Source organism: Telmatherina bonti (genome assembly GCF_933228915.1).
Source record: "Telmatherina bonti genome assembly, chromosome: 8".
Taxonomy (NCBI): Eukaryota; Metazoa; Chordata; class Actinopteri; order Atheriniformes; family Telmatherinidae; genus Telmatherina; species Telmatherina bonti.
The window spans coordinates 5253110-5266538 of record NC_136626.1 but is presented as its reverse complement, the minus strand read 5'-3'; positions in this window follow the sequence as shown (position 1 = coordinate 5266538).

The window sequence follows — 13429 nt, the reverse complement described above, 5'->3', positions numbered from 1 at the left end:
GAAAACCTCCATCAGGACCAGAACCGGGAAGGAAAACCTCCATCAGGACCAGAACCGGGAAGCAAACCTCCATCAGAACCAGAACCGGGAAGGAAAACCTCCATCAGGACCAGAACCGGGAAGGAAAACCTCCATCAGGACCAGAACCGGGAAGGAAAACCTCCATCAGGACCAGAACCGGGAAGGAAAACCTCCATCAGGACCAGAACCGGGAAGGAAAACCTCCATCAGGACCAGAACCGGGAAGGAAAACCTCCATCAGGACCAGAACCGGGAAGGAAAACCTCCATCAGAACCAGAACCGGGAAGGAAAACCTCCATCAGGACCAGAACCGGGAAGGAAAACCTCCATCAGGACCAGAACCGGGAAGGAAAACCTCCATCAGGACCAGAACCGGGAAGGAAAACCTCCATCAGAACCAGGAAGGAAAACCTCCACCAAGACCAGAACCGTTCTTCGTTCTGAACGGTCTTGGTTCCTGTAAGGATGCATTCACATCAGGATAGTCCGCTAGACTTGGTCCGGCTGGGGACTCAGTCCAGCTGGGGACTCGGTCCGGTTGGGGACTTGGTCCGAATAGGGACTTGGTCTGGTTGGGGACCCGGTCCAGCTGTAGGGGGGTGTATCCATGCAGACCGTGTTCACGCTGCAGTTTGGTGAAACCAGCCAAACCATTAGAATAATATCTCCCCATTCCCACCAGAGGGGGCGCTGCACTAGTATTTAGCAGAAGAGAGGACCAGACCGGCGTGAAGAAGAAAACTCCGTTTCCTCCACCTGCCAGTTAAACATGGAGACCAAACTATGGCTGTTTTGGGTTTTTATTGTGTCTTATGCAAGTATACTGCAGAAATCCACTGCAACAATGGACGCAGTATGAACACCAGACGAGGCAGAGGACCCTTAACGCCATCGCTATGGATTTACCCACAATGCAATGCTACGCCACATGCAGGAAGGGACTTTTTGTAGTCCGCTTCCTTTATTTGGTCTGCTTGAAACGGGCCGAGACCTGCGTTTGTAGACGGACCGCGTCGCTTCTTTGGTCCAAATTCTTTCGTCATTTGGTGCGTTCACATTTCCCCATACGAAGCGACTTTCCGAACAAACGAATTCGGATCAGAAAAACAGACATGAACATTCCCTAAATCTGTCTCTTCTTTGTAGGCGTGCGTACCCGTCTTCCTTTCACGTTTCGCTTCATCAGCTGTTTGATTCTCGCCCATTCGTCCTCATCGTGTCCTGACGCGATGCTGGATGTGATGCTGAGCAGAGGCGGTGAATCACCGGTCGCTTGGTTTCCCTGCACTCAGTGAAGTGGCCGTTAAGTTGTGCTTTTCCTGATAGAGCTTCCAACGTTCTCGTTGGCCTTGGGAACGGCATTCCCGTGTCACGCCGTCTCTGCTGGAGACTCCTGCTCATGGTCAGAGACGCTCCAGTCGGCATTGCGGAGCATTTCTGGAGGATTATGGGTAAGCTGTTCAGCCAGCAGCTTGGAGGACAAAGCGGTGATGAAGTGGAGCTTCATTAGCTTAGCGTTAGCTCCGCCACCATGCCGCCGGGGTCAGGGGTCGCTCTGCCTGATTTAAACACCAGCCAGTGCTGCTTGGGTCCCCTCCATCCATCCAGCCAAGAGCGACGTGGTTCTGCTGGCTGCAGAATGCAACAGCGCCTCCGTCTGGCCTGTCGGGGAACTACACGCAGCTTGCAGAGATTTTAGTTTCATTCGCTGCGACCCGAGTGAATCCTCTGCTCTGATTGGCTCTCACTGGCTCCCATTAGAAGAGTTTTCCAGATAATTCCAGAGAAACGGCTCGTGTTCTGAGTTGAGGCCAGATCGGAGCTGAAAGACGGGATGAATGAGAACATTTGTTTTACTCATCATCTCTGTTTACATGCAGTTTGTAGTCATTACATCTGGCTTGTGATTGGCTCAGACCAGTCACTGCATCCCATCGCTTCCTGCGTTCTAATTGGTCCCTGAAGGCAGCAGGTGCCAGGTACTTAATGAGGCCTGTTGTGGTTGATGTATCGCCACGGTAACGTAACTGAGGTGATGATGCCTGTGAGACTAATAGTGCATGAAATAGCTCCACTGTGAGGACCAGATTTCAGACTGATTTCTCCGTTTGAAGGAAAAAGATGTTTTTCTCCTGGCTGAAGCTATACGTCGGCTGCAGGGCGAGACGTCACCCGGACAAAGTTCCTGACAACCTGAGTCCTGAATGTGACACGTTAAGGATTGTTTTCATCTGAAGATTCCTGCAGCTCTCGTAGAAACGCCAACCCATCATCTCTGCATCGTCCCGACACCGTAAAGCTGCAGCAAGGATAGAGAAATGGCAGAAATACCTCAAACCTGAAATACACAGAGACCGTGTCACATGAAGGTGGATTTTTGTAAAACCGAACATCTTCCCGCTTCCGGCCAGGAAACCAAACGAGTCCACATCACTTTGTTTCCCAAAACAAATCCATCCACACATATCGCATCGTGTCGATGTTAACATGTTTATCAGCATATCAACCTTATAGCGCCTCTAATCCTGTCCAATCAGAATAACCTTCCGTCTCACTATGTCACTTCCACAAACACCAAACACGCCTCCAACGTGGTTCTGTGGTGGAAATCCTGTCCTTCATGTCGTCCTTCGCCTTCGGTCGTCTACGTGGAGCGGTGCTGATGGCGGTGTGAAAACACACACAGCGTCTGGACAAGCCGACACAGTTCTGAGGACGTCCATGTTGTTGGAAACAAAGGTCGCACATGTGACGTCATGGAGTTTCTGTCGCAGAAGGAGACGTTTCAACACCTAAAACCCGGTTCTATACGTCCACATGGAGACAGTCTTCACACACCTTTACTTTGATCCAAGGTTTTTAAAGAATCGTTTCTGATGCATAAATCTGTGTTTTCATGTGGACAACAGGCCAAATGGGAGAAAAATGTCTTGGTTTTGTGGAATGCTATGTGTGGACAAGGCCTGAGTTGGAAGCTGGAATAACTTTTGGGCAGAATGATGGTCGTTGTCCTGACAGCTGATGGAACAACAGCTTGTTCAGCTGAGGATGGTTGTGGAACAGAGAAGAAGCAACCTCGTCATCGATCGTTGCCTGGATACGTTGTCACATGTCCCCGATGTCGCTGGGGGGATGCTCTTTCGCACAGCTAGCATTAACACAGCATTAGCACCAGCTGTTCTGACTGCACCCTCTTCGGTGAAGTTTGTTCGTACTTCCTACGTTCATGGCTTCTGATTGGTTCCAGAGGAGATGTACATCATGATGCAGAGGCCTTCCGTGCTCTTTCGGATGTAGGAATGTCGGTAGACGCCTCCCCGTTGGCGAGCTGATTGTTGTGGCCGCTGCTTGCAACACATCCCAGTCTGCCCTGAAGCTTCCTCGGGCCAGATTGATCCACTCAGCAGGGTTCTGCATCACAGGCAGATGGTCTGACCATCCCAGCTGGTGATAGAGGGCAGCTCCAAGTCCAGCGAGTTCCAGAGTCCACATATGGTTGGTGGCCTGGTAAAGACCACCTGGCGGTGACTTCCTTGCATTGGCCAGAGACGGCCGTGATGGTAACGGTGGTATGTTCCCAGGTCTGGACTTCACGGCGAGGGGCTCCACCTCAGGAGACCACCACTGCTCAATTAGACAGTTTTTCCTCAATATAAACGATTAAACCTCAACTCCGAAGGCTGTTCACTCCAGCCGTTAGCGGTATCGCCGGGTCGACATCGGCCTGCAGACGCTTCCTTTAGGTTGTACATAAAAAGCCGTACAACCGCACGCCACATGTAGAAGAAAACGTTCTGGAACATTTGCATGTAATCCACATGTAAATTACACGATTTTGTCACGTTGATGTGTGATTCACATGGTTACTGCTCAGCAAAGGTCTTTTTTATGAATATTGTCTCACCACTGTATCACCTGCGTTTCTACTGTTTCTATCTTTTCTAATGTCAAGAACTTTGTGATTTTAGCAGCGAAGTTCTGTATTCATATTTATGAGCGCATCACGGCTTCACCTGAAGCTACCTGATCCGCTCACACATGAAAATTCTCTGGAAGATGTTTGGCCTTTGACGGCCACCGTACATTAACTACTGTGCTATACCCGTCTTCACCAGTAGATGGCAGTAATTCTGACATGCATATTAAAAATTAATTAGAAATTATTAATACTAGAAAAAGATAAAATAATGTAATAAGAATTAAATCATCACAGATGGCAGGGATTGACAATATTGAACATGCTCATTTAATATTTTTTAAGGTAATTATGTCTGATCGGGGATATGCTGTTGGGTTGCTTTCTAACTGAGCTCGTCCGGCTTCTGTTTCAGATTCATTGCAGCTTTGACTTTTACCTTCATGCACTTCATTAAACAGGTTTCCTGCAGAGTCAAGTGTTAAAGGTGACAGCAAAGACACACGATCGGGGTTGACAAAGACCGTCGTCCTGACTGCGAACAAAGAGGCTGCTGTTAAACAAAGAACTAACAGGGAGAGGTGATCTGCCGGTGTGTGCGTGAAGGCTGCAGGTCCGTGTGTTCACCTCTCCATCAGTGTCTCGTTGATTGATTGGGACATCAGCCAAGATAAAAGATCCCGTCCTCACAGCACAGCCACGCGACACCCCGGGGACAGAGGCACATAACACACATGTAGCTGTACCAAATACAGATATGACTGCTGCTGATGCCAGGCGCCCTGTAGGTACATCACCACATTTATTAGATGTTTTTAATAAGATTCATGAATCTCCGGAATTCTTCAAGTTCAGATCATCAACGTGACAGATCTCACTGCGTCACTATTTACTGAACAGAAACTAAAAGTTACAATAACTCGTCTACATGATGCATCGGCGTGCAGAAGCTCCTCCAGCAGCAGGAAGGTGCACTAATAGGTTTCTGGATGATGTTATCCGTCTTTCTCATGGTTGTGGAGGAATTTTCTCCACTCTTTTTTCCAACGTTGCTTCAGCTCAGAGGTAACTGATTGGAAGAGATACAACCTTCAGCTGAGTATGTTCGCATTGCTTAGCAACTCCGACCAAAACAGCAAATCTAATCATCTAGTGTGTTAGATACTAGCATGCCAAAGCTAACTGCATTAGCTTATCTTTTTATTTAAAAGCTATTTGTGAGGTTTACAAAATGCATAAAGAGTGGCTGATGTCAATATAACTTACAATCTAATGCTAACTAGAATACGTGACAAGCTAATACAACAGCTAAGCTAGCTAGCTTTGACAGGCTAGTAACAAAAACAGTTGTGGATTAGCTGCTGTTGGCTTGCCGACATATTTCGTAGATAACTGTAAGGGATGGTAACACTGCTAACGCTACTGCTATTATCTGTGATGGCAGTCCCACATCCTGATTAAAAGTCAGCTAACAAATCAAACAAATGACTAAATTCTTCAGGCTATGACTCAAGCGGCAACCTCCGTTGGTTAAAAGTGAAGCCGATGGAGGAGTGGATAAAACTGCAGTTCCCCCTTCATCCACTAGGGGCTCCAAAACAAAGCAAATCGCCATAGACTCCCATGTTAAAAAGATCAACTTCACAGCAGAAATAAACATGTTTACAGCAGGAATAAACATGTTTACAGCAGAAATAAATATTTTTACACCAAGGTACAAAACTCAAATTTTTGGTATAATAGGTCAGGTTTACCTTCATGAAGGTCCATCTCTTTTTATGCAGTCTATGCTATAACTGCAACTAGAACTAGAAAAGAAGACAAGCTCATGTAGCGGCTAATCTGGCTAGCTGTGACATGCTTTTAGCCATAGCAATGAAAAACTTGGTTGTTGTCATCGGGACGTTTGTCAGCCTAAACGTTTCAAAGAGCCACAGAGGGAGAATTTAACAGCTAGAGGAGCTAGTTGTTAGCCCCTCCGTGCTAATGTAAGCTGAGACATTAGATAACTGAATGTGAAGCTGCATTAGATGTCTGTTTTAACACTAAACGGCTACTTCCTGCAGTTAAGTGAAGCCTAAACTGCAGTTCCACTGCTTATCCACTAGGGGCTCCAAAACTGAACAAATCTCAATAGACTCCCATGTTAAAAAGACCAACTTTATAGCAGAAATAAACATGTTTAAAGCCTGGTACAAAAATCCATGTTTGGTTTAATAGGTCAGGTTTACCTTCATGACAACTGTGGGAGGGGAGTGAATTTTTTTTCTAACTCTTTCATTTAGAAGTAATTTCCTCTCGAAATTCAGCATATTTAATGGTGTCCTTTTGATTGACAGGTAACTTAGCTTTAGCCCGCTTACCTCCATTAGCTGGTTAGCTCCTGTTAGCTTCAGGTTAGCTTGGTTAGCTACGGGCAGGTCAGAGTTCACTAAGTGTCAATCATCCCCCCTATGTTCACAGCCCCCCCACTCCCCCGCTCCACCTCTTTGCCCATATTTGTATTTTCTGGGCGAGACGACACGCATGTCCCTTCCAAGATGGCGGCGGTGGGAACCACCCAATAAGCTTCAGTTTAGCTCTTCAGAATCCTGCAGGTGAAGTCATGTAGGCTCGACCCATATTTTATATATGGTCTGTGGTTACCATCCAGGTGGAGTGAGCTGATGAAAGCTACCAGTTTTGGATTAGCTGCTGTTAGCAACCCTATTCATTTAGAAGCTGAGGTATGCTAATGCTACTTCCTGTTGACTTACTGCTATCTGTGATTTCATTTGTGTGTCCTGCTGAAAAATGAGCTAACAAAGCAAACAAATGACTAAATTATTTCACAAAATGTTTGTGACACAAGGTCATCAAAACATTTTAGTTTGGGGCTGCACAAGCTATCTTTAACTTAAAAAGAAGACAAGCTAATGTAGCAGCTAATGCATCTAACTTTGACATGGTTGTTAGCCTCTATATGCTAATGTACATATGAGACAATCACTGTCTAAATGTGCTGCAGCAGTAGATGCAGTATTAGTCACCTTTTTATTCATTGTTGCTGGTTTTGAAGCAGCTGATTGCGGTCGCCTCGGCAGGGATTTAGTTTATTGAGGGATCAGTAGTCCTGCTTTTGGCTTTTCTAATGTGTTTTAAGGATTTGGCTTTTCCAGCTGCATCATTTCCAAACTTCTCCCTGTTGGTTGTCATAAACAGCTGATTCAGAAAAGAGATGAAGGCAGCAGAGGAGGGGGGCCATGGCGGAGGGGATCCTCCCTCTGGGTCTGTCTCCTCCCGTCGGCGGCAGTCTTGGCGTTGCTGGTGGCGCCGGGCCCCGGACCTGGATGGATGCCTGGGTGGGAACCGGGGACTCTCCGGCCCCTGGAGTGCTGGCGCTGGGCCGCCGGGGATGGGGGGACAACCGGGGTGCTGCCTCCTGCAGCGCCTGGCGGGCCGGGACTTGCCCTTCTGCCCTGGGGGTGTCCCGGTGAGGTGGGGGCACCTACTGCGGCCAGCTGAGGAGTTGGTCGCCCAGGGGAGGAGTCCTTCTCTCCTGGTTGTGCCCCTCCCCATGCCCCCCCTCCTCTTCCGCCACCCGACATCATACATACAGCATATAGGGCACGGTGGGGGGGCATTTTCCGATGGACCCCGGCGACCACCTGCCCCACTAAATTTTAACTGCAACATAGACACCAATATACATTTAGGGTTTGGAGGGGACAGGCGCCTTGGCCATGGGGGGGGGGGGGGGGACAGGAGCTACAGCGGTGGCCCTTGCCCATCCCCTCCCATTGGGGTCTTTCTCCCCTCCATTTTACTCACAACTTAGACACTATTTAATTTACACAAGCAGCACACACACTTAACACACACACACACACACACACTCACATAAACAAGGGAATACTGGGGAGGGGGGGTCTGGCTGTCGGGCAGCAGCTGGTCCCACCCCCCCACGGCCACCCCTTTTTTTACTTGCACTACAACCACGACCCACCCATGCACACACCACAGAGGCGGGCGGGCGGGTGGGGGGGGCAGGGGTCTTCCTATGTCCCCTCTTCATGGGGAGCACTCGGGGGGCGGGCTTGGTGCTGGCCTGGGGGTTGGGGACGGGGCGCTGCAGGGGGCCCTCTGTCCTGGGCGATGCCTGGGCCGCATGAGGGGGCCGGCAGGGTCTCTGGTTGGCTGCATGGGGGGGGGGGGGTGTGAATGTGGGGAGTTCAGGTCTGGGGCCTGCAGTCCTCCGGCTCCGGCTGTCGCTGGGAGGAGGTGTGTGGGAGGGAGGGGTGGGGCGGGGTGGGGGGTGTGGAGGAAGGGGGGGTTGGGAGTGTTGGGGACAGTCGGGCTTGGGAGGGAGAGGGATGGGGAGGGTGCTGGAGAGGGGGGATAGGAAGCAGCGGGAGGGTTGTGGGGAGGGGTTGTTGGGGGGATGGTCTACGGATGTGTCCTTGTCCTTGGGGATCCCGCCCCTGGTATCGTGGTGGCGCCGGCCTGCGATGGTTTTGCTCTGGGTGGGCGGGGCCCGCTGGGTCTTGGCCGGGGCTCTGCCGGGGGGGACGGGTGGTCCTGGGGCCTGTGGGCTGCCGGCTCTCTGTGCGGCCCGCGCTTCAGCACCCGGCGCCCGCCGGGCCGGCGTGCCGTCGCCCTGTGCTACCCGGTGCCCCTGCCTCGTGGCGCCGGGTGGCGCCTGCCTGGAGGCTTCCACTGCTCTGGGCTTCGGGGGACGGAGGCTCTCTCTGCTTTGCCTGCCCGGGCTCTGTGCGCGGTGGGCTTGCCGGGCCCTGGGGGGCCTTGGCTTCCTCCCCTACACCTCGGGTCGTGGTCGTGCTCCCCTACAAGCACTCAGCTGATCTTTGATTGCATGATCACAGGTTGAACACTCACACGTGCACGCCCACATGCGCTCATCTTCCCATCTGCTTCCTACTAAATGTTGCTGATGATTCTCTGTAGGTATGTTTAATAACGGTTGGTATAGTAATTGTTATTTTATTCATTCATTTACTTTTTTTTACTTTTATTTTTCATTTTTTTGTCTGTTTTTGAATATTGTCACTATCCTACTGATGTCTTGTTGTATTTTTTCAGTACTTTATATTGTTTTGCAAATACTGTAACTTTTAACTCTCTCTCTTTTTCCTCCTTTCATTTCCTCTTTTTTTCCTCTTTCCCTGCCAGGTCCAGCTCGGCCATATCAAGACTGACGATGACTGCAAAATGATAAAAGGAAAATAAATAAAATAAAATAATTATCATAATAATAAAAATATTCAGATTATCAAGGGCAGCTATTTACATTGGAGATGTCTCCCTTGACAGAGAAAATCTGTCTGGCAAAAATACGGCACGCAGATTGTTGTTCTGTATGCTGAGATGCTGGACAGGACAAGTTAAAAAAATAAAGAAAAGAGGAAGACGTCCATCTGTGCAGTTCAGTATTTGGCCTGCAGGTGGTGCTGCTGCTACGTCTTTCTTTGCCTTGTTTCTTCTCTTTTTGTGTTCTCAGAGGCCACTTTATCATTCTCTTTAGCTTCTGGACTTGCTTTGCTTGTTGAAGCTGCAGACTCCCAGCAGACTCCGACCCCCCACCTCTCCCACCCCTCATTGATTTGCACTCGTACCCCCTCTCGCTCTTCATCTTCCCTCTCGCTGCGTCTGACTTGTGTTCAGTTCATTTTAACCTCCCTCCCTCCTTCGCCTCTCTGATGGCGCAGCAGAGCAGCTGTTTGATGCTCCTGACGTCTCTATCAGAAGCTGGCCTGCAGGCTCACATTTCAGTCCTCTGCACGAGGCCGTGTGGAGCGCTGAGGTCTGGGAACTTTCTGCTTTTATTTGGGTTTTGCCAGTTCGCTGTCGCAGCCGGAAGTTTGACATGATCTGCATTTTCACACAGCAGCAACATTAAAACCACCGATGAAGAAGCTGTGCAGGGTTGATGTGATATCTGAGACCTTAGGTTTAAAAAACCTCCTTAAATCCAGCAGAAAGCTCCGGTTTTTGAAAACGGTATTCTTGCTGGTGTTTATAGAGTCCAGAAAACCTGTTTAAACTGGTTTGAGGTTACGGCGCTGCGCATGCACCACAGTTCACGTCCACAATGATGTTTTCAAATTAACAGATGTGTCCTGAATGCAACAGTGCGTAGAAGTGTCACAATACAACCATAGACTGCCTTTAAGAGGTGGGCGGAGCCTCCTTGACGTCACCTGCAGTTTACTGAAGAGCTGAACTGAAGCTCATTGGGCGGTTCCTACCATCGCCATCTTGGCAGTGTCACGTGTGTCGTCTATACCGGAACTTGTGAAAAAGGGCAAAGAGGTGGAGCTGGGGCGGTGGATGATTGACGTCTATCAAATTCTGACCTGCCTGTCGCTAAGTGCTAACTAAGCTAACAAGTGCCAACAAGCTAATGGAGGTAAGCAGGCTAAAGCTAAGTTACGCTGTTAGACGGTGGGGATTTGCTCTGTCTTGAAGCCCCTAGTGGATGAGGAGGGAACCGCAGGTTTTGGCTTCTCTTTTAACTGCCGGAGGTTGCTGATTGGGTAAAAGAGGAGTTTCCGTGCGGTGAACAGTTAAACATGTTGGTAATGCTCCGCCGGGTTTGCAGTAGATGAGATTAATCTTCAACGTGTTTTGTGATTCGTCTCTTCAGCGAACTTGGCCAGAAAGTGCTGCCTCTCTACATCGCTACCGGAAGCTGCTGGATCTGAAACTTCTGCTCTTCTTGGAGACGAAGACGCCAGTCGTCTTGTAGACGGAGTTCAGACAGTTTGAGCCTTAACAGGGAGCCTTTGTGGCCTGTCGCCCCCCTCCACCCATTTCCTGTCACTTCTTTGCTGTCTTCTGTGTAATAAAGTCATAAATTTGCCTTTTTCCTCGGTGGGGGTGTGCTACATGCTGGTCTACACTGATCAATAATTCAGTGAGACTGTGTGGACCCCAAATCCCAGCCGAGCCTCCGGCTTCACGCTGAAGAAGGAATAAGTTCAGAAAATTCTCATTAATTGCCTCCCGCTGCCTGTTTTCACCCAAACTTTTTCCCTCCCTGATATTTTACCGCTTCTGTCCATCGTGTCGCCGTCCTGTGAACCTGCTGAGACGAACTGAAACATGGAGATCAGCGTGTTCGTTGAGCTCATCGTCGCTCTAACAGCCTGCAGCGACCAACTCGCCCGCTGTGCTTCATCACTGTCACTCACTGAACCACAATAAACAAGTAAACATTCAATCAGCAGCCGGGTTGGGCGGCGTCTGCGCATCAGGATGTAAATTACCCAATTAAACCATAGGAGGGCAGTGTTTGATTGGATTAAGAGACTTCAAAGATCTTCAAAGAGTGCATCTCCAATCTGCCTCAGCATTACAGGGGTTTATTTTTAACATTCTTGTTAGCTTTATATCCCTAATGAGGCCATTTCTGGGATTATTTTCCAACTAACTTCACCATTTGAGGGTTAAAATAACAAAAAGAACTGGTCCCAGGGGCTGCAGACGATTGGGCTTATTTGGAAGAAGAGGGTCAAAGTTCTGAGCTGCGAAGGTAGCATGTTGCCCAGAATCTGCCTGACGGGAAAATTCACTGCAGATTCACGACGTTTTACAGTTCTGCTGCAGTTTGTCCGGTTAGTCTAGCTGGATCGTTTCTGTCCAGATGGTCCTGCTTCAGACTCAATGAGGTCCAGGTTCTGGGGAGGATCAGTTCCTCCATCAGACCCAACGAGGTCCAGGTTCTGGGGAGGATCAGTTCCTCCATCAGACCCAACGAGGTCCAGGTTCTGGGGAGGATCAGTTCCTCCATCAGACCCAACGAGGTCCAGGTTCTGGGGAGGATCAGTTCCTCCATCAGACCCAACGAGGTCCAGGTTCTGGGGAGGATCAGTTCCTCCATCAGACCCAACGAGGTCCAGGTTCTGGGGAGGATCAGTTCCTCCATCAGACCCAACGAGGTCCAGGTTCTGGGGAGGATCAGTTCCTCCATCAGACCCAACGAGGTCCAGGTTCTGGGGAGGATCAGTTCCTCCATCAGACCCAATGAGGTCCAGGTTCTGGGGAAGATCAGTTCCTCCATCAGACCCAATGAGGTCCGGGTTCTGGAGAGGATCCGACTCTCCATCAGACCCAACGAGGTCCGGGTTCTGGGGAGGATCAGTTCCTCCATCAGACCCAACGAGGTCCAGGTTCTGGGGAGGATCAGTTCCTCCATCAGACCCAACGAGGTCCAGGTTCTGGGGAGGATCAGTTCCTCCATCAGACCCAACGAGGTCCAGGTTCTGGGGAGGATCAGTTCCTCCATCAGACCCAACGAGGTCCAGGTTCTGGGGAGGATCAGTTCCTCCATCAGACCCAACGAGGTCCAGGTTCTGGGGAGGATCAGTTCCTCCATCAGACCCAACGAGGTCCAGGTTCTGGGGAGGATCAGTTCCTCCATCAGACCCAACGAGGTCCAGGTTCTGGGGAGGATCAGTTCCTCCATCAGACCCAACGAGGTCCAGGTTCTGGGGAAGATCAGTTCCTCCATTAGACCCGTTTTCATGGATCTTCAATCCAGATCTTGGGTCATGTGACCTCAGCCTTTTCTGGCTTCTTGAAGCCCCATTTTCATGGAGACCAGTTCTGATTAGGGTTCAGCAGATGGATCAGCTGAAGGTCCAGATGGATCTCTCAGGTCCTGGTTCTGGTCTTTGCTGGATTTCAGATCCTGACTCTTTGTTCTTCTTCTTCTTTTCTTCTGCCATGTTGAGTTTCCAGCCAATGCAGAATCACGGTAGCTGCTAAAACTCCGAGTCCAGGATTAATTCCTAGTCCAGGATTAACTCCGACTTCTTAACTAACTCTGAGTCCAGGACTAACTTTGAGTCCAGGACTAACTTTGAGTCCAGGACTAACTCTGAGTCCAGGACTAACTCTGAGTCCAGGACTAACTCTGAGTCCAGGACTAACTTTGAGTCCAGGACTAACTCTGAGTCCAGGACTAACTTTGAGTCCAGGACTAACTCTGAGTCCAGGACTAACTTTGAGTCCAGGACTAACTTCGAATTAGTAAAAAGTAGAAAACCAAAGAAGAGGAGGAGACGGAAGAAGAGGATGCAGAAACTTCAAAATAAAACGACAAAACAAATAAAAAGTGTTTTGGTTTTCTTCTTCTGAGGTTTTTACTTCTGGTGCATCACCGCGATTGGAACATGGAGGTGACCTCTGAACTCAGCACTGCCCCCTAGTGGCTGAACTGACCTAACCATGGCAACGTAAACCAGAGCTTGACCCTCTGTTTCAGGGTGAAAAAGTGTGTTTATCATGTAATCTGGATGTGGATCATAACGGCATCGTCTGCAGGATCAGCTTTCATTCTTCTGATGATGATGATGGTGGGAGGCGAGACGTGTTTTCTTCGTCTCCTCTGAGACGCAGCGAAGGTAAAGAGAATTAAAACCGCAAGCGGTGATATAGGCCCTCGCCCCATGGTGCCGCTCGGCATAATGCCACCGCCTCCCCTGGCAACA